The sequence below is a fragment of the Lissotriton helveticus genome, chromosome 5_1, assembly GCF_964261635.1.
Source record: "Lissotriton helveticus chromosome 5_1, aLisHel1.1, whole genome shotgun sequence".
Lineage (NCBI taxonomy): Eukaryota > Metazoa > Chordata > Amphibia > Caudata > Salamandridae > Lissotriton > Lissotriton helveticus.
Window position 1 is genome coordinate 1,967,347,082 of NC_136065.1, and position 21,498 is coordinate 1,967,368,579.

At 45.5% G+C, this 21,498-nt stretch overlaps 1 protein-coding gene across 2 annotated transcripts in view; it reads right to left on the reverse strand.

Moving 5' to 3' along the window:
• Nucleotides 1-21,498, reverse strand: part of MED1 (mediator complex subunit 1) — a 546,545-nt gene that overhangs the window by 48,703 nt on the left and 476,344 nt on the right. The window lies entirely within an intron of this gene.

Consider the following 21,498-nt stretch of genomic DNA (forward strand, 5'->3'; position numbering starts at 1 on the left):
GAATGAATTTAACTATCCATCTGACTATTCCTGATTTTGAAATGGGATTCCCATTATGTTGTGGAGCAAAAGCAACAAATAGTTGCTTTGTTTTTCTGAATGATTTGGTTCTGTCAACGTAATATAGCAGAACCCACCTTACATCTAATGTGTGTAGGGCTCTTTCAGCCACTGACTGCGGGTTTTGGAAGAAAATTGGCAATTCTATTGACTGATTGATATGAAACGTGGATATAACTTTTGGCATAAACTAAGGGTTAGTTCAAAGCACTACCTTATTGTGGTGTATTTGCATGAAAGGTTCTTGAATGGTTAATGCCTGTAGCTCACTCACTCTCCTGAGGGAGGTAATGGCAATCAGATATGCCACCTTCAATGTTAAGAATTGTAAGTCACATGAATGGAGTGGTTCGAAAGGTGGCCCCATAAGTCTGGTAAGCACTACGTTAAAGTTCCAGACTGGTGAAGGTGGATGTTTTGGAGGTATGATTCTTTTCAGGCCTTCCATAAAAGTTTTGATAGGTGGGATTCTGAACAGGGACACATGTTGTCTGTTTTGGAGATATGCTGCTATAGCAGCAAGGTGTAGTCTTATGGAAGAGCATGCCAGATTACGTCTTTGAAGATGTAATAAGTAACAGATTATGTCTTGGATGGAGGCATCTAATGGATTGATTTGGTTATTATTGCAATACATTACAAATCTTTTCCATTTGGCTGCATAGCATGCTCTAGTAGTTGGGCACCTTGCTTCCTTGATAATGTACATACAGTCTGGAGGCAAGTTAAGATATCCGAATTCTAAGACTTCAGGAGCCAGATCGCTAGGTTCATCTGATTGGGATCTGGATGCCTGATTTCTCCATGGTTCTGAGTTAATAGCTGCGGCGATAGGCGCAGTCTTTGAAGGGGAACTACTGAGAGTTCTAGAAGCGTCGTGTACCATGGCTGTCTTGCCCATGTGGGAGCAACCAGGATCATTGTGAGTGACTGTTGCCTTAGTTTGCGTGCCACTAATGGAATCAGTGGGGTTGGCAGAAGAGCGTACGCAAATCTGCCTGACCAGTTCATCCATATCGCATTGCCTAGTGACAACGGGTGTGGGAACCTGGCGGCAAAGGACTGGCATTTTGAGTTTTCTTTTGTGGCAAACAGATCTATTTCTGGATGTCCTCACTTTTGGGAGAATGGTTGGAGAACTTGAGGGTGAATCTCCCATTCGTGTATTTGTTGGCTGTGTCTGCTTAGTAGATCCGCTATTTGATTGTCTTTCCCTGGTAGGTGTTCTGCGAGGAGAAAGATGTTTTTTGGAATTGCCCACCTTCATATGCTCTGTGCTAGGTGAGACAGCTGCAGGGAGTGTGTCCCTCCTTGTTTCTGGATGTAGTACATGGCTGTCATGTTGTCCGACCGGATTAACACAGCTTTGTTGTACAAGTATTTTTGGAAGGCTTTCATGGCTAGAAATACTGCTAGCAATTCTAAGTGGTTTATATGCAGTGTCTTTTGCTTGACTGTCCAGAGCCCTTGGACAGTGTATTGAAGTAGGTGTGCTCCCCAACCTATCAGTGATGTGTCCGCTGTCAATACTACTTGTGGAACTGGCTCTTGGAACAGTCGCCTCTTTGAAAGGTTTTGTGGATTCCACCACTGCTTAGAGTTGTAAGTGCGACTGTCGACCAACACTAGGTCTTTCAGTTGTCCTTGAGCCTGGTTCCACTGCCGTGCTAGGCATTCTTGCAATGGACACATTTGAAGTCGGGTATGAGGAACAATGAATAGGCAGGAGGCCATCATGCCTATAAGCTGCATGAACACTCAAGCTGGTAAGGAGTGTTGTGGTCGAAATCTTTGAATGAGGTTCTGTATGCTGGCTATCCTGGCTGGATTCGGATATGCCTTTGCCACCAAGGTATTTAATGTTGCTCCTAGATATTGTTGTGTGTGGGAGGGTTGCAGATGTGATTTTGGGTAATTTATAGAAAATCCTAGACTGTGCAGCAACTGGATTGTTTGAGACGTATGGTTTGCACACCGTTCGTATGATTTGGCTTTTATGAGCCAATCGTCTAGGTATGGAAACGCGTGGATGTGTTGCCTTCGGAGGTGTGCTGCTACTACTGCTAGGCATTTTGTGAAAACCGTTGGTGCTGTAGTTACCCCGAAGGGGAGAACTTTGAATTGGTAATGGTGACCTTCTCAGATATTTCCTGTGAGCTGGATGTATAGGTATGTGAAAGTATGCATCTTTTAGGTCTAATGTAGCAAGGAAGTCGCCTTGCTGGAGTAACGGGAGTACCTGTTGTACAGTGACCATATGAAAATGCTCAGAGTATGTATTGGTTCAGAGGTCTGAGGTCCAGTATCGGTCTGAGCGAGCCGTCTTTTTTGGGGATTAGGAAGTAAAGAGAGTATACTCCTGTTCCCTGGTGCTGAAAAGGGACTGGTTCGATGGCTCCCTTTTCTAGCATGGATGTGACCTCTTGTTGTAACAGCGTGATGTGCTCTCTGGACATTGGACGGTGTCTGGGTGGTATGTTGGGTCGAGTAGAAGTGAGTTCCAGGCAGTAACCATACTGGATAATTTGTCTCACCCACCTCTCTGTGGTAATGTTGTTCCAGACTGGTAGGAATTGCGTTAGTCTGCCTCCGACAGGTGTTAAGTGGTCTGGAGGGAGCGTGAACAAGTCACTGTTTGGTGGCGGAAGAGGCTCTGGTGTTGTTGCCGCCCCGTCCTCCGCCTTTGTTATTATTGCCTCTATAACCTCCTCCGTTGGAGCCTTTATTAAAAGTGCTCTGGGTATTACTTTTGAATGTAGAGGAAGTTTGAGATGTGTTGCCTCTCCCTGAGCCCCTGAAGGAGGAGCGACAAAAGGAACCCCTGGATTGCTGAAACTGAAGTGCACCCATATACTTAGCAGCGTCAGTATCTTTTTTCATTTTTAGTAACATTGTATCTATTGCAGGGCCAAACGGGAAATCTGGGTTAACTGGTTGGTTGAGGATGGTTGATTGCACTTTATTTTTGAAGCCAGAAATGCATAGCCACGCATGCCGGCGTATTAAGACGCTTGTGTTGATGGACCTAGTTGCTGTGTCAGCTGCGTCAAGTGCACATTTAATGGAAGCGTTAGTGATAAATTTGCCTTCCTGTAGTAGGTCATTAGCTTTAGCTTTAAACGGTTCTGGTAGGTGTTGTAATAAACCCTCTAGTTGGTCATAATGTGCTCTATCATAGCGTGCTAATAGAGCCTGTGTGTTTGCAATCCTCAGGTATTTGCTGCCTGGGAGGTTACCCTTTTGCCTGAGGCTTCTAATATCTTTGACTCCTTGTCAGGAGGGGGAGCATCTCCTGTTTGTGAATTAGCTCGCTTTAGAGCGTTTGATACGACTAGTGAGTCCAATGGCAACTGTGACCTAATATAAGTAGGGTCTGCAGGGTCAGATTTGTACTTTTTCTCAATTCTGGTATTGGACACGTGCTCTGGCTGGGTCTTTAAATAAGTCAGGCGCGTGTTTTAGTACCCCATTCAACATAGGAAGTGTACGTACACTTTTTTCCTGAGGTGGGAAAAGTGTCAAAAAGGAAGTCCTCTTCTATTGGATCAGTGTGCATGTCTACGCCATGATATTTAGCTGCTCTATCCACTAGCTGATTAAAAAGAATGGTGTCGTCGGTAGGCGACGGGTTTGTAGGATATGTAGAGGTGTCAGGGATGGGTTGTGGCTCGTATGTATCATAAGGATCATTTTGGTCATCCCATGTGTTATCCTGTACATCCTGAGGATCTTCCCCCATGTTTTCTGTGTCATCATAACCTGAAGGTGTAGGAGAGTAAGGCACGTTAGGAAGGAAAGGAGGAGGAGTGAAAGGCCTTGAAGGAGACGTTCCAAAGTCTTTTTTCTTTGTAGGAATAGGGGAAGAAGTGTTAGTGTCTAACGGTCTTTTCTTCCTTTTGTAAATTGTTATGTCACCAGTTTCAGGGTCGATATACAGTTTAGATTGGTCTGCGCTCACTGGATCAGGATGGAAGAGTTCTTCCTCAACTGTCCGTGGTTTTGGCGCTGATGTTTTTGTCTTCGTCAGTTGTTTGTGGTGAGTCTTTGGCTCTTGGGCCTTTGGCTGTGGAACTTCTTTTGGCTCGACTGCTGTTTTCGGGTCGGTGACGTTTTTTGGTTGGACGACTTTCTTTGGTTCGACGTCCTTAGTTGGCTGTACAGCCTTTTTTGGTTTGCTGACCTTTTTCGGATCAACCGTTTTTTTCGAATCAGGCGTTTTTTTCAGATCGATAACTTTTTACGGTTCCCCGTGTTTTTCGGGCTCGACGACCCCTTTCGGCTCAAGCTTCTTGGTCGGATCGACGACCTTCTTCGGGTCGATAGTCTTTTTAGTGCGATCTTGTTTTTGTGGATCGACACTCTTTTTCAGGTCGACGGCCTGTTTCGGGTCTATTGTCTTTGGGGTCGACGACTTTTTTTGTTTCTACGCCCTTTTTTGTATTGACGTGCTTCTTCGGCTCGACAACCGATTTAGGTTGTACGGTCTTTTTGGGAATAGTATGCTCCTTCATGGGGTATCAGAAGGCTTGGGTTTGGTCTTCGGAGCCGAGCCAGAAGGCGGGGCCTCTGAAGGAGTTTGTCGATCTCGGCTAAGGCCTTTAGTCGAAGCCACGACCGTAGCCTTGTCTTGTGGTGAAAGCGGGGTTGGGGGCTTGGTACTCACAGTTTGCCCCGGTGTGATCTGGTCATCGGAGTCAGACTGGTCCTCTACGGTGACAATTTCTAGATCGGAGTCGGACGCTTCTGGGAGGTCATGTTCGTCTTCGAAAATGTTCTCCGGTTCCGGTGCCTGACACTGCATCTCTTGTCTAGCGGCTCTTCGGTTTCGGATAGTTTTCTTCGACCAGAACTGAGCACAGGCTGGGCAGTTTTCCTCGTTGTGCTCGGGTGATAGGCACTTGTTGCATACTGTATGTTTTTCAGAATGTGGGAATTTGGAGTGACATTGTGGGCACTTTTTTAAACTGGGTCCTATCCATCGGCAGCAGGCCCACGTGGCGCCGAAAAGGCCCATCGGCCCGCGTCGACGACCGGATCGAGATGGAAAGTAATTTAGAGTGAAGGGGTACCGAACGAGAACAATACCGTTGAGGTAGAAGGCCTTTTGGCCTTAGAAAGTTGAACATTTTCGGTTCTGAAGTTGGAGTTAAGGAATAGCATCCGAACCCAATTGCGGAAAAAACAATCTGAAGATGGAGAGGATGCCCAAGCGCACTGTAGTCCAGGGGAGGAGCCACCTATCTCGTGATACTTCGAAGACTCTTCCAGGACAACAATGTGCAATCATCCGGACCCAACACTAGGCGGCGATCTAAGCAAAGATATGAATTCAGCAGCCCACATGCCTCGAACATGCTACTTACCAGTATGCATCTGTTCTTGGCATGTAGGGCTGCAGATTCACACACTAGTGCATAGATCGCCATCTGGTGGTGGGTCCGGATGATTACATTTTGTTGTTGTCCTGGAAGAGTCTTTGTATGGTAGATGACGACTCATCTGGAGCATAGTGCGCGTGGGCATCAACTCCATCTTCAGATTGTTTTTCGCCATTAGGGGAAATTATGGAGTTGTGTGAAAACAGAAAGATGTCCATGTATAGTGTATCTAATTAAGATATTACTGGAACAGATAAAGGTGTGAATCTACAGCCCTACATGCCAAGAACAGATGCATACTGGTAAGTAGCATTTTCCGTTCGAGGCATATGGGCTGCAGATCACACACTAGTGCATTTATTGCATAGCAGTTCTCTCCCTTAGCGGTGAGACCAGTATCTGGTGCAGTGGTTTGGAATAGTGTTTTGAGTACAGCCAGGCTGACAGTAGCTTGTTGTTTTGCTTGCACATCTACACAGTAGTGCTTTGTGAATGTGTGCGGTGTAGACCATGTAGCTGCTTTGCAGATATCATCTAAGGGGGTGTTCCCTAAAAAAGCCATAGATGCCCCTAGTTTACGTGTGGAATGCGCCCTAGGGGGAACGGATAGAGTGCGTTTTGTTTTTGGTAGAAAATTTGAATGCATTCAACAATCCACCTTGTAATCCAGTTTTTGAGATGGGATTACCTTTATGTGGAGGAAAAAAGGACACAAAAAGCTGTTTTGTTTTACGAAATGTCTTTGTCTTCTCAATATAGTAGAGGAGAGCTCTTTTGACATCTAATGTATGGAGAGCTCTTTCAGCAACTGTTTGAGATCGGGAGAATAATACTGGCAACTCAATAGACTGACAGATGGAATGGTGAAATTACTTTTGGAAGGAATTTGGGATTTGTCCTTAGAACTACTTTGTTGTGATGGAGTTGTAAGAATGGTTCTTGAATTGCTAATGCCTGGATCTCACTTACACTTCTGAGTGAAGTAATAGCCACTAAAAACACAACTTTCCAAGAAAGAAATTGCAAGTCACACTTATGCAAGGGTTCAAATGGAGGACCCATAAGCCTAGTGAGAACAATGTTTAGATTCCATGCAGGGGAGGGTGGTACCCTGGGAGGAATTATTCTTTTGAGGCCTTGCATGAAGGCTTTGATGGCAGGAACTCTGAATAATGACAGATGCTGTCTGTTTTGAAGGTAAGCTGCTATAGCAGCAAGATGTAACCTGATTGAGGAGTATGCTAAACTGCATCTTTGTAGATAAAGCAAGCAGCATATGATTTTTTTGGATGGAAACATCCAGTGGGTTAATGTTGTTATTGGTGCAATATATAACAAACCTTTTCCACTTGGCTGCATAGCATTCCCTAGTGGTGGGATGTCTTGCTTCATTGATAACATTCATGCAATTAGGTGGGAGGTCGAGATATCCAAATTCTAAGACCTCAGGAGCCAAATCGCTAGGTTGAGCTGCATTGGGTCTGGATGCATGATCTCTCCATGGTTCTGTAATAACAGGTGTGGAGAGAGCTTTAGTTTCTGATGTGGTACCACTGAGAGTTCTAATAGTGTGGTGTACCACGATTGCCTTGCCCATGTTGGTGCAATGAGAATCATTAGAGTTGCTGTAACTTGCGTACCACTAAGGGAATGAGTGGGAAATGAAATTAAATGAAAGAGGGATTTATAAAGCGCATGGCTGCCCGTGAGTGTCCCAGCGCTAGTGGATGAGCTGACGGAGGGGAGGGGAAGGGAGTTATGGGAAAAGCCAGGTTTTCAGAAGCCTGCGGAAGGTCAGATGGTTAGGTTCGGCACGTAAAGCCAGGGGGAGAGAGTTCCATAGCTTGGGAGCATTGTAGGAGAAAAGACCGCCCCCTGTGCGAGCCTTTCTGATGACTTTCTTAGGGGCTCTCAAATACAGGGCATTCCCGTAGTCCAGTCTGGAAAGTAGGAGACTCTGAATTAGGAGCTTCCTCGCTTCATGGGGGAGGAGGGGGAGAATCTAGCGGCTGGTCCGGAGGATGCCGTAGCAGGACCCAGCAGTTTCCCTGGCTTGTGTATTGAATGAGAGGTCCTGTTCGAGGAGCCACGTGCCCAGGCTCTTAATGTGCTGTTTGGGGGCCGGGGCAGTTCCCATACAAGGGGGCCACAGAGACTTCGGTGTGAAAAGGGATTGATTGCCCAGTACAAGGATCTCGGTTTTTTCGCTGTTCAGTTTGAGATGGGAGCCATCCATCCAGTGGGAAATATCTTGGAGGCAGGAAAGGAGGTTATCGGGGGGGGGGGGGGTTACTTGAGATCTGGATGTTCCCTCGAGAACTTGAAAAGATCTATCGTGGAGGAAAGACTTGCGCCAGGCGAGGGCGGACCAAGCAATCTCCAGGGCCTTGAGTCGATGAGTCAGAATGGTATGATTCACCGTGTCAAAGGCTGCACTTAGATCCAGGAGGATCACTGCCACTGATCCTCCTGAATCTAGGATCCTTCTTGTTTCTTCCACGACTGCGATCATCGCCGTTTCCGTGCCCTGACCAGGGCGGAAGTCCGTCTGGGAGGCGTGAAGGAGACCGCTGGACTCAAGGAAGGCTGAGAGCTGTAGGTTAACACAATTTTCAGCTATCTTGCTGACTTCGGGCAGGAGTGAAATGGGCCGGAAGTTACTCAGCTCAGTAGGATCCAAGTGGGGTTTTTTGAGAAGGGCTTTTACGATGGCCCTTTTCCAGCTGGGGGGGGGGGGGGGGCAGTGCCTTGATGCAGGGAGGTGTTGATACGTTTGGCCAAGGGGGGAGGATGGTGGGGGCAACTAGCTTTAAGATGTTGGGTGGGGCTGGGTCAAGTGGGGAGCCACTTTTTATGGAGAAGAGGACGGAAAGGAGGGTCTCCTCGGAGATGGGGGGAAAAGGAGATAAGGCTACATTCATTCTGTCCCTGGGTGCTGCGGGGCGATTCTGAGAGGCCTAATGAGTTTGGGGGGGGGGGGGGTCTGGAATTTTGAGAAGTTTATTTATTATGCGAAATGTTTCCCTAGATGAGCTGGGGGAAGTTGATTTTTTCCACAAAGAAGGCCGCCTGAGTGGATTTGAGGGCCTTTTTGTAGATAAGGATAGATTGGCTGTAGTCTTTCTTTTTTTGAGGGGCGAAGTCTTTCCGCCATGTTCTTTCCTTTTTTTTGCAGCATTTTTTTAGGAGGCGGAGTTCTAGGTTGAACCAGGGGGATTTGGACTGGGGAGAGACAGAAAAGCGTACACAAATCTGTCTGACCAACTCATCCATATTGCATTGCCTTTGGACGATGGGTGTGGATACCTGGCGGCGAAGACTGGGCATTTGGAGTTGAGGTGTGTGGCGAACAGATCTATTTCTGGCTGTCCCCACAGTTGTAAAGGTTGAAGAACTTGCGGATGAAGTTCCCACTCGTGAATCTGTTGTCTCTGATGATTTTACAGATCTGCAACCGGATTGTGAACTCCTGGTAGATGTTCTGCTAATAGGAAGATTTTTTGAGGAATGGCCCACCTCCATATGCTCTGCGCCAGCTGGGAGAACTGTAAGGAGTGTGTTCCCCCGTTTTTGGATGTAATACATGGCTGTCATTGTCGGTGCAAACTAAGACAGCTTTGCATGGTAGGTAATGTTGAAATGACTTTAGACCTAGAAAAATGGCTAGCAACTCCAGATGGTTTATGTGGAGTAGCTTTTGTTGCAGTGTCCACCTGCCCTGTACTGTGTGTTTTGCCAAATGATCGCCCCAGCCAGTGAGGAATGCGTCCGTGGTTAACACCACCTGTGGAACTGGCTCTATGAACGGCCGTCCTTTGGAAAGGTTTTTGGTGTTCCACCTCTGCAGCGAGCGATGGGTTCAGCCGTCCACCACCACCAGATCTGTTAATTGACCTTGAGCCGGTTTCCATTGACTTGCTAAGCACTCTTGCAGGGGGCACATTTGGAGTCTTGCGTTCAGTACTACGAAGATGCAAGACGCCATCATTCCAATTAGGTGCATGAACACTCGAGTTGGTAGTGAGTGTTGCGGTTGGAATTTTTGTATAAGAGCTTGCATACTTTGTATTCTTGCTGGATTGGGGGATGCAAGTGCTTTGGAGGTATCTATTGTGGCAACCAGATACTGTTGAGACAGGGATGGTTGGAGATGTGACTTTGGTTTATAGTGAACTTGAGTTTGTGTAATAGGGGAATTGTCTTGTGTGTGCGCTGTATGCACTGGTGGTATGACTTGGCTTTTATTAGCCAGTCATCGAGATATGGGAATACATGGATGTTTTGCCTTCTCAAGTGTGCTGCTACTACCACGGGACACCTTGTGAAAACTCAGGGTGCTGTAGTCACTCCTAAAGGGAGGACTTTGAATTGGTAATGCTGACCGTCCAGTACAAATCGAAGGTACTTTCTGTGAGCTTGGTGAATGGGAATGTGGAAGTAGACGTCCTTGAGATCTAGGGTAGCAAGGAAGTCGCCTTCTTTTAACAGAGAAAGGACCTGCTGTAATGTGACCATATGGAAGTGGATGGACTGTATGTAAAGATTTAGGAGTCTCAGGTCTAATATAGGTCTGAGGGAGAGGTCCTTTTTGGAAATAAGGAAATATAGGGAGTAAACTGCTGTCTTTTGATGGTGTATTGGAATTAGTTCTATTGCTTTTTTCTGCAGTCGAGTGGCAACTTCTTGTTTTAGGAGTGCGAGATGCTCTTGTGACATGGGACGTTGTCTGGGTGGTATTGTTGGAGGAGTGGAAGTGACTTCCAGGCAATAACCTGACAGAACTATTTGTCTCACCCACGTTTCTGTTGTATGGAGTTCCAGACAGGTAGGAAAAGTTTTAATCTCCCCCGACAGGAGTGAAATGGTCTGGGGGGAGGGGAGGGAAATCACTGTTTGGGAGTGGAGGTAGTACAGGTGTTGTTAACCTCTGCCTCTACCTTTAGTGTTGTTGCCTCTGTATCCTCCTCTGTAATTACCTCTATTGGACCATGATTGGGTGGGTGCTTTATATGAAAAGGAGGCAGTATCTGTTGGAAAATTTCTGGAGGCGCCCCTGTAAGAGGGGCGTCTGGGAGTTTGAGTTTGTAAAGCTCCCATGGACTTAGCAGTGTCCGTATCCTTTTTCATTTTCTCTAGGGATGTATCAACTGTAGGACCAAAAAGGTGTTGCTGGTCAAAAGGTTGAATAAGAATACTGGTTAGTACTTCTGGTTTGAAATCAGAAATGCGCAGTCAGGCATGTCTACGTAAAAGTATGCCGGTATTTATTGCCCTTGAGACTTTATCAGCAGCATCTAAAGTGCAACTGATGGAAGTATTAGTGATGACCTTCCCTACTTGTATTAAATCAGAAGCCCTGGTCTTATATTTGTCTGGCAAATGTAGCATAAGTATTTCAAGCACATTGTAGTGAGCCCTATCATACCTTGCCAAGAGAGCTTGGGTGTTGGCAATTCTCCAGACATTGGCAGTCTGAGATGTCATGTGTTTGCGAGAGGCGCCTAAAGTTTAGACTGTTTATCAGGGGGTGGAGCATCTCCTGATGTCTGAGAATTTGTTCTTTTCCTGGCATTTGAGACTACTAACGAGTCCAATGGCAGCTGGCCTTTGATATAGGCTGGGTCAGTTGGAGCGGCTTTGTATTATTTCTCCAACCTGGGATTAATTACCCTGGCCCTAACTGGGTCTCAAAACACCTCAGTTGCGTGCTTTACAACCCCCTTAAGCATCGGTAAAATGGTTGTGGTTTTATGTGATGGTAATAATGTGTCCATAAGGAAGTCGTATTCTACTGGATCAGTGTGTAGATCGACCCCATGAAAGGGTGCTGCTCTATGAATGAGTTGAGCGAACCCTATAGTGTCATCTGGAGGAGATGGCCTTGAAGGGTATGCATCATCTTGTGGCAGATCTGGGGCATCTGGTGCATTATAATCTTCCCAAGGATCATCTGATGTACCAGGAATATCATCTGGGTCATCTAAGGGTTGCTCATCTTCTATCCGCTCTGAGTTATCATCTTCATCATCTGCTGGTGCAGGGCTGTGTGAGATGAATGGTGAAATTTGCGGGGTAAATGTCAAGGTCTGGTACCTCTGGAAGTGGTGAAGGTACCCTTACAGAAGATGTCTGTGCATGTTTTTTGAGAGGGACTGGAGGTGTGGGGGAGGGTCCTGTTTCCTTTTAGCAGGCACAGTAATGACACGTCCAGTCTTTGGATGAATAAGAAGAGTCTTTTGTTTTGGATCTGGACGGAAAAACTCTTCTGTGGGAGCATCCTTTTCCATCACCGACTTGTCTTGCTTGGGGCAGAGTTGTTTAGAGGGTTTAGCAGTGTCGATTATAGTCTTTGGAGCAGATCTTGGTTTCGGTTCTGAAGATTTGTGGTCAGAAGCTTTCTTCGGCTCGTGTTTTTTGTTTGGATCGAATGTTTTCGGATCTGGAGTTATTGGTTCCGAAGCGCGTTTTGGGTCAACAGCTTTAGGTGCCGAAGTGGACTTTGGTTGGACCGGTTTAGGTACCGGAGTTGACTTCAGTTCAACAGTTTTCGGTGTCGAAATTGGTTTCGGTGCGGAGCTCGTCTTCGGCACGACTGATTTGGTTACCAAAGTTTGCTTCGGTGCCGGACTTGTTTTCGGTTTAAGGACTTTTTGTTTGTTGGAACAGACAGGCTGACTCGAGCCTGAGTCGCCTAGAGGCTTTTTGAGAGTCTTCGTTGCCAGACCCGAAGGCTGGGGTGGCAGAAGTTTGTGATCGGTGTGCACCTGGGCCCGAAGGAGGGGGTGGAACCGAAGCGTTTGGGTACGGCGGTGTCAGGAGGGTCGACGTCTGTACTCACAACCCATTGACCAGCTGGAAGGGGGATCATCATCGTCGGCTTGCTCTTCGGCTCCGGAAGCTGAATCCTGTTTTGGAAATGACGACGTCTTCCTGCTGTTTTTCTTCCGACTCCGGATCGACTGGAGTCTCCTCGACGATGTCTGAAGCCGATGTAGAGGACTGTGCCATGACTCTCGGAGCTCGACTGTCCCTGATAGTCTTCTTGGACCGGAACGAAGAGCAGGCCTGGCAATCTCGCCTTTCGTCCACTGGTGACAAGCACAACATGCAAACCTCATGTAGATCAGTGTGGGGGAATTTGTGTCCACACTAAGGGCACTTCTTGAAGGTATTCTTTCCATGAGTCGAAGGCCCAATGGCGCAGTTGGGCCCAACGGCCCAGACAATCGCCGGAATCGAGAAGTTCAGGCTTATTCAACGAGAGTATGAAGTAAATCGCAATCAAAAACAATATCGACGGTAGAAATCAAGGAATGGGCGTCGAAAGGAGATCGGTAACGGGACCGAGAGACAAACAATTTTCCAATGGAGGAAAAAAACAATCTGAAGATGGAGTCGATGCCCATGGGCACTATGCTCCAGAGGAGGAGTCATCTACCTTAACAAGACTCTTCCAAGACAACAAGTGTAATCATTTATTTATTTATTTTTATTTCTTATATAGCGCGGAATCGACCCCAAGAGGAATCTCTGCGCTTCAGGATCTTCCAAGATGCCAGATCAGTGTCACAGTCATAGAGAGCCCTAAATCTTATACAACCGGAAACAGATGAGTCTTCAATGATTTCTTAAAGGCATATAGATTAGTAATTTGTTTTAGAGTAAGGGGCAAAGTGTTCCATAGAGTAGGGCCTTTATATGACAAAGCACGACCCCCTTGTCTTTCCTTTTTAATCCGCTGAATCTGCAGCAATAGAAGGTTGCTAGAGCGCAGAGAGCGGGTCGGAATGTATGGCTGAAATAATTCAGCCAAATATTTAGGGCCAGATCCATAGAGGCATCTGTGAATTACACAGCACACTTTAAACTCAATACGCTGGCGGATAGGCAGCCAGTGAAGTTTGTGCAAAAGAGGGCGTGACTAGGCCCTAGGAGGGGCATCAAGGATTAATCTGGCCGCAGTGTTCTGGACTACCTGCAAACAGCTCAGTTGCTCCTCGTTGGCTGATAGGAGTAGTCCATTGCAGTAGTCCAATCTACTGACGACCAATGTCTGAACCAGTGTTTTCCTGTAGCAGTCATCCAGGAATGGGAACACACGCCTCAGGAGCCCAATGGTCCTGAAACAGGTTCCCGCCACCAGACTCACATGTTCCTTTAGTAATAACGCCTGGTCCAGCCGTACCCCCAGATTTTTTACTATCTGCTTAGGGCAGGGAGCAGCTCCTAAATCCGTAGCCCACCACTCAGGCGACCATAGTAGAGGGGCTTCTCCAAAAAGCACGACCTCCGTCTTGCTCACATTGCATAGTAAGCAATTGGATGTCATCCAATCAGATACTGCTCTCATACCGGTGGCAAATGCATGTTTAATTGCCGGTGTCAGGGTATGGAAGGGAAACAGAAGCTGAGTATCGTCAGCATACGATATTGGGGTGAACCCATATTCTCTTACAATATCCGCCAAGGGGGCCACATACACATTGAAAAGTGTGAGGCTTAGGCATGAGCCCCGAGGGACCCCCTTGGTGAGCTCCCTAAAGATCGAATGATGGGAGCCCAACTTGATGGTTTGTGATCGACCCACAAGAAACCTTTTTAGCCAGGCCAGAACCAAGCCGCCTATTCCCGACTTCTGCAGACGACCAAGTAGGATATCATGTGAAACCGTATCAAAGGCAGCGGATAAATCCAACAGCACCAAGATCATGGAGCCTCCTCTATCCTGATGGTATTGGTCACGGAGAGGAGAGCCGACTCGGTGCTGTGGTTAGGTCTGAACCCGGATTGAGAATGGTCCAGACCACCCGCTGCCTCGATAAACTTAGATAGATAGGTATTCACATGTTTCTCGGTCATCTTGCTGATATGAGGAAGTAGGGAAATAGGACGGAGATTGGAAAGGTCGGACCATGGCAAGGCTGCGTTCTTTCGAATAGGGTTCACTACCGCTCTCTTCCATTCACCTGGCACATACCCGTCTCTAAGAGAGAGATTGATCACCATTTGAATTCCAGGTAAGAGCAGATTCCCTAAAGAGCCCACCATCTTTGCTGGCAAAAGATCTGAAGGAGATCCTGTTTTAATTTGATTGGCCAGAGAAGTGACTTCAGAAAGAGTAATCTCTGGAAATGTGGTAAATGAGATACTAGCACACACAGGTGGCGTAGAAGGAATAGGTGATATGAGGGAGGGGCTGATGATATTACTTCCGACAGTCCCTGTCTGCTTGATTTTCTCATAGATGAGCTCTATTTTATTCTCGAAGAATGATGATATTTCATCACACAAGGTTTGAGAGAAGTCATCTGGACTCTCGCAGGCCACAGGTTTTATAAAGGACTGTAGGATCTTATAGAGTTCTCTGGAAGAGTTGCCTGCTTCAGCCAATTGTGACGCAAGACAGCTCCGTCTGGCCATCTTTACGTTTTTATGGTAGGAGGCCAGGGCATCAGTATACTCTTTCTTATTAGTATCCATGTGCGATTTCCTCCAAGCTTTTTCGAGCTTTCTGCACTTCTGCTTTTCCCCTCTAAGTTCTTCAGTGTACCATATCTCTTGTTTGGATACTGAGTGCTGTTTACACAGCTTCAGTGGCGCCAATAGGTCCACTGCTTCTAAAAGAGCTGTATTATACTTAGCTAAGCCAGACTCAGCATCATCTATCTCTGTAAAGATGGGTTCCTTCCAGACCCTCTGTAGTTCATCCAGTGTTACTTTATGCCAGGATCTCCGCAAAACAGCAGGGAGTATCTTTGGATGTGGGGGAACAAAACCACAGAAGAAGAATTCTACCATATAGTGGTCGGACCAGCATACTTGAGACGTTGACCAATATTTAATTTTCAAGCAATTGGTAAAAATTAGGTCCAAAGTATGCCCACCAATATGTGTGGGACCCTTATTTTGGATCTCTAGTCCTAATACTGTAAGATCTGAAAGTAATAATGCAGTATCGGGATGACTAGGGAGGTCTCCGTGAATATTAAAATCTCCAAGGAGAATAAAATCTTCTTTAGCTTTTAGGTAAGGAACCAAAAATCCCACTAGGGAAATAGAAAAGCCCGCACTTGACCCTGGGGGACGGTAGACTAGTGCACCTTTCCAATGAGTTCTGGGGGTGGAGTGGATCTTGAAGACCATAATTTCCATCATGGGACAACTTCTTTGCTCTAACAGGGAGATCTTCAGGCCCTCTTCTTTATACACAATAGCAATACCTCCCCCAGTTTTGGCAGGACGGTCTAGTTTTAATACCTTATATCCCTTCGGGACCCCCAACGTAATAGCAGGAACTGTGTGGGGCTTTAACCAAGTTTCTGTGAGGAAACAGATATCTGGTTTTACAGTGTTGACCAGATCCCAAAATTCAAGATGGTGTTTTGGTAGGGAGCGAATGTTTAAAAGAAAACTTTTTAAACTATTTGCTGGCACAGTTTCCTCAATATTAAGACTGATGGAAGAGTTATAAGGAGAAAAAGGAGGACAAGGCCTAGTAAGTGGCATATTTTCTTCAGTAATACCACCAATATCTAAATTAGCCTGAAAGCCACATTGTAAACATGAAAATGGACCTTCAGGGCATAGGGAAGAGCGCACAGCACAACCTACCAGAGGTTCTGGCTGCAGATCTGTTAGCGCCTGGGAGGAATACCGAAAACTATGACTCGTAATTGCGTCTGTGTCCTCTAAGACAGAGCCCATGGCCCCTAGTCCCGGGTCCCGTCCAGTCCAGTCACGGACGGGCACAGACGGGCTTCTCTCTGGCTTGTCTCAGGCGCGTCCTCAGGCGCTGCGCGCTCCGGGCGACGAGAGGCCTAAGTAGTCCCTCCTTGTGGGAGACTAGACCGCTACCAGTTCGTCCTAGCGGAAGTGGAGTGAATGTGAATGTCTGGCTCTTGCCAGTCCGCCCTCCGCTCTACGGCACTAATTGCCGAGTCGGACCGAGGTGGGCAGGCTATACCATCGAGCACAGACTTCCTTATGTGCAAGTGAGTTTCTATCACCCCCAAAAAAGCTTCTTCCCATTAGCTGACCTGGTGATAGCTATCTGGCGTCAAGCGGATCGGGGAGACACTGCCACTGCCTTCCCTAGCCGCGGTCAGCCCGCAGCTCCTCACTGCCTAAGTAGTCCCTCCTTGTGGGAGACTAGACCGCTTTCAGTTCGTCCTAGCGGAAGTAGAGTGAATGTGAATGTCTAGCTCTTGCCGGTCCGCTTTACGGCACTAATTGCCGAGACGGACCGAGGCGGGCAGGCTATACCATCGAGCACAGACTTCCTTATGTGCAAGTGAGTTTCTATCACCCCCAATACACCAAGCAGCGTGTGAAATAGTCTTAAAAATATATGGCGATACTAATACATTTTAAAAATGCAGGTAGCGTAAATATTAAAACATCAGATTCCAGGGCTTAAAAACATAAAAAAGCTTCTTCCGATTAGCTGACCTGGTGATAGCTATCTGGCGTCAAGCGGATCGGGGAGACACTGCCACTGCCTTCCCTAGCCGCCGGGCCCACCACCAGATGGTGATCTATGCACTAGTGTGTGATCTGCAGCCCATATGCCTCGAACATCACATTTAAAATCCAATGCTGAAATGCATTTTGCATCGACTGAGAAAATACTGACTGCGATGCAGATGGCTATACTTAAAGAGCAGCCAAATGCACAAGGGAAACACATCATTGTCGTTACTCTCATTCCATCTTTATAGGCTGTTACAAAAGCTAGCATTCCTAACGCTAAAGCCGTCCATCCTAATGGATACAGTGGGCAACATACTTAACAGCTGTTGATGTAGACTTCGTCTTTGAGCCGCTTTTACAAATGTGAGATTTTCTTCAATATGAGCATGTTTATCCCAAGCTCAGCACTGTTTTACCACTTGACCAGTATAAATTCATTATTTATACTGATGTATCAGCCAGCCTGATATCACCACCAAGCACCAATATTTAGCAGCTTGCGCTGTTAATGGTGGGATGTTGGACGGACAATTCCAGCCAGAAAAAACTTGCACACAGTCCTTAAGGGACTGCACTGTGCAGTTGGATGAACTGCAAGCTTTGCTTCTTTTAATGTAACATACAGATTCTGAATTCCCCACATTGAAAGTGTGTGATTCGTATTACTGTATCCAGTCTTAATGACCAAGTACATTATTGGCACCAGAATGGATTCAAAGATTTTAAAGGCAACACAAAGCATAAAACGCTTTGAGTAAGGGTGGCAGACGTAAAGGATAGGTTACCACTGACTCATGTTATACATACCGTGAGTCATGGACATGTGAGAGCACATGTTGTAGGGAATTCTTTGGCGGATGAAGCAGCAAAATCTGTAGTTGCGACTGTTGCTGTGATTACTTGTTCTAAAATTGCAATAGATGACTATAAACTTTCTGCTGTTCATGCACCCCTTTAGCAAGGGGCTTTCTAGCTAAATACACATTATTTAAGTGAACAAAGCATTCCTTTTGTTATAATTCTGAGGGTTGGAGAGTGTTTGATTACCAACCAAGACTGCAGGCTAGCATTACTGATAGCTGCGTATTGCTTCTGTACATGCAGATGTGGCGGCCACAATTTAGTTACTATAGCAGCGTTATTGGTGGCGAGGCTTTTATCAAAAGGCCAAGAAATATGTTCTTTGTTGTGACATTTGTCAACAAATTAAAGCTTCCACTGTGGCTCTTCCACTGCAGACACACCTGTTGATTTTGGCTGCATTTATTTGGACCACTGAGATCCTCTTAATTTGAATGGTGCGTTTAAATTTATCCTACTTGCAGTTGATTCTTGCTCAAGTTTCCTCTGGGTGGGGCCCCAATGTTCATCTGAAACTCAAAATGTTATTAAAGATCTGCTAGTCTTTGTCGCAACAAATACATGCACTACATTCCACTTGGTGACGGGCCCTGCTTTCGCTTCTAAATGGTATAGGGATACTCTGGCTTCTCTGGGTGTAGAAGTGCATTATTCCTCTCCATATCGGCCCAAGCATAAATCTGTTGTGGAGGGGATGAACCATGACTGAAAGCAGTCCTTAACAGCAAGAGTATTAGGTACTGGGCGTAGTTGGATCCATCACATATACGAGGTACAACAAGATCTCTGGGTGGCCAGTCCCCATACAAGGTCCTTTCTGGCATCACAATGTATGTTCCAGACTTTGATAGTCCAGACATTGTGGCGGTAGCCACACCCTTTGACGTAAATGATCGTTGTGCTATCTTCGAGGATTTACTAAACTTCTGTGATAGCCAATCCAACGAACAGTTGAGGATGCCTGACTCAGCAGGAATGAAGGAGAAACCAGTAACTTCTGTCTGGATTTTACAAGTTGGGGATCTAGTTCGTGAAAAAATAGCATTGAAGGAGTTTGGTCCATCATTCCGTGCTCTGGTGCCAGTGCTTGGCATTCAATGTACAAGAACTGTAATCCTGCCACCGCTTGCTGGTTCTAAAGAAACTTGTTTTGTCTACATTGATCACATCAAGTTACTTTTATTTTTTTTAAGTAAATGTGCCATTTATTCAAGCAAAATCGTCATGCTTATAATCAAATGTATTAAAAAAAACAAAAAATACTTTTTATTGAACTTTCCCCCACTCAATAATTTAACATATCAGCAGCAAGTATACGCAAATACAATAAATAGTAATAAGTCCAACAATTGGGTTGAAATACAAATTCATCTCAATTAACATTCATCAAAAAAAATACAGTGCTAAAGGTCCCATTCATAAATTACAGCACATAGAATTAGGAGCCTAGGCCACCCAAACAACCTGCGGAAACTTCGGCTTGCATTCAAACCAACGTATGGGACAACATCCAATCCGAAAGTGTCCACCATAGCCTCCTCCCTTTTTGTTTAGCTTTCTTCCCCTAGCACCCTTAAAGTGCCACTCCAAATTATAAGTATATAAAAATCGCCCCTTCCATTGCTAGATTGCAGGAGGTAGGGGATCCAGCCATGCTGAGGCTACACAGAGCCGAAAAAATTTCACTGTGATAAAAATTAGCTGGCCCTCAATCCCCGATATTGACTCATCTACACCCAGCAGCATAAGCTGCGGTGACGGGGAGATATTCAATTTAAGGATTTCTCCTAAAAATAGAGCAATATTGACGTTGGAACACAAACAAAGCATATGGACCAAGTCTGCACTTGGTTTCTGACAGCGAGTACAGTGAGTTCCACCCACCGCGCCCCATTTTGGAAGGGGTAAAATATAAATCAAAAACCATTTTACAATGTTGTGTCTGCAAGTTAGATAAATATAAAATTGAACTTCTCAATTCAAGAGATTCCAGGAAACAAGAATTATCCATGTTTAACCTCATCTGCCATTTAGTATTGTGTTTTTCAAGGTCATCTGAGATCCACTCCATTAGACACACATATACTTGTGAGATCGAATAGTTGGTTCCCCCTGTTAAAACCTCTAACAGGGATATTCTGGGAAATCCAGCAACTCTACCCACCCTTTTCAGCAGAAAATCTCTAAATTGTAGATATTTAAAAAAAATCTCAGACCCCTATGTTAAATCTGACCCGGATCTCTTCAAATGATGAAATATGGCCTCCGAGAGCAAATCTCCTACCCTTCTGAGACCAGCTTGCTCCCATTTGGATAAACAACCATCATTAAATATTTTGGGCAATTGACTATTGGAGTATACCAGCTATATTTACCTAGGCCCAATTTCTTCTGAATTCCGGACCAATTTTTAAACACAGCAATTAGGGTCTTAAACAGTGGGCTTTTTTTTGGTAGTAACTCGGCTCGAAGATTTTCAACAGGTATACCCTAGCAATCTCAAACTCAAATATTAATGGGACATAACCTTCAATTCCCCCCCCCCTTCTATTACATTATCATCAAAAAGAGGGCGAAGATACTGCAAAGCTGACGCTAGGTAATATAATTTAAAGTTAGACAACAACCAACCCCTCCCTTTCTCTGGGTAGACTCTAAAACCTATTTGCCCACCTGATTTTACCGTCTGACCAAATAAACCTAGCAACTAGCGCGTCTATTGTTTTAAACCAAACATTTTTAAACTCGAGAGGAATTGCTCGAAACATATATAGTAACTTTGAGAGGAAGATCACTTTCACTAAGTTGCATCTCCCCATAATAGAGAGTTGTAAATTGTCCCACCTGATAAAATGTTTTTTAGCTTTCTCAATAACTGGGTAAAGGTTTATCCCACCTAAATGCTCCACATTTGCGGTAATAATAATCCCCAAATGAACTGCCTGCTCTACCACCTGACAATCCTGGGTGGTCGTATATCTATTCACCACTATTTGCATACTGCTTTTCTATAACAAGTACTCAGAGTGTACATCAAAGTCCTCAGTTATCTTTTCGGTAGCCCAGGGACATTATCTGGGTTGCTTGTAACTATTGCATCATCATCCGCATATGCCAATGTTTTTGTTGCCCAACTCTGCAGACAGAGCGGTATGACATCAATAGAGGCTTCCAATCTACGCAGAAGGGGATCTATATACAAGGCGAATAGCAAAGGGGAAGGGGGGCAACCCTGCCTTGTTCCCCTTTCTATACGGAATGGCTTGAAATCATTTCCAATCATCTGGAGTCGCACTATTGGGTTGGAGTACATCATTTGAATTGCTTCAATAAAGAACCCCCAAACCAAAAGAGACCCATCACCGTCCAAAGATAGTCCCAGGATACCCCGTTAAATGCCTTCTCGGCATCAAACATGGGGACCACCATGGGTTCTTCCATGATTTCGGTAACATCAAATAATGCTATAACACGTTGCAAATGATCAGAGGTCCCCCTCCCTGGAATAAACCCATGTTGCCTAACCGATACTCGTCTGTGGATAATGTAGCCCAGCCTATTTGCGAAAAAACAAACTTACCAAAGTTTGTTTCTTAAATATTGGCAATGCATCTAGACCACTGGCATTTAAAAATATTGCCACCCACATTTTGGTCATCATGGTCTCCAATATCATAAGGTAGGGCACAGTCTGATTCAAAGTGTGCATAATGTCTAGGAGTGGGTATCC